This window comes from Carlito syrichta, unplaced genomic scaffold, assembly GCF_000164805.1.
Source record: "Carlito syrichta isolate Samal-C Ts95f unplaced genomic scaffold, Tarsius_syrichta-2.0.1 Scaffold123581, whole genome shotgun sequence".
NCBI lineage: Eukaryota > Metazoa > Chordata > Mammalia > Primates > Tarsiidae > Carlito > Carlito syrichta.
In genome coordinates, this window is record NW_007067677.1 from 1 (window position 1) to 779 (window position 779).

The window sequence follows — 779 nt, forward strand, 5'->3', positions numbered from 1 at the left end:
TATCAAGGCAGCTCCAGTTCTAGCCACTGCCAGCAAACCACCTTCAGAGGTGATTATGCTTTTTTGTCATCTCTAAGGAAGAACAAATTCTCTGATATTAATTCTATGGATGACTGGTTTTCAAATTCTAAGTACTCTATAAATCTTGTGTATGGAGTAATTTATCTTGTTTATGGAATAATTTATAGTTTTGTTCATAATAACATACAGTTTAATAAGATGCAATTTTAACATTTTAGGGTAGGAGCCATCTGCCTATCTCTGGCATCTCTCTCGTTCAGTGCAGCAGTACCCAACCTTTTTGGCATCAGGGACTAGTTTCCCGGAAGACAGCTTTTCCATTGGGGAGGGAAGAAGGAAATTATCAGACATTAGATCCTCATAAGGAGTGTGCAACCTAGATCCTTCCCATGCGCAGTTCACAATAGGGTTTGTGCTCCTATGAAAATCTAATGCCACCATTGATCTGTCAGTACACCGAATTCCACTCTCCAGTCACTCACCTCCTGCTGTGCAGTCCAGTTTCTTTTTTTTTTTGAGTGAAAGTCTCACTCGGTCACCCAGACTGGAGTGCAGTGGCCGCTTCCGGCCACCGCAGCCTCGACCTGCTGGGCTCTGGCGATCCTTCCGCCTCAGCCTTCCAAGTAGCCGGAATTACAGGCATGCGCTACCATGCCCAGCTGATTTTTTGATTTATTGTAGAGATGAGGTCTCGCTGCCCAGGCGGGTCTCGAACCCGCGGGCTCAGGCAATCCACTCACCTCAGCCTCCCAAAGGCG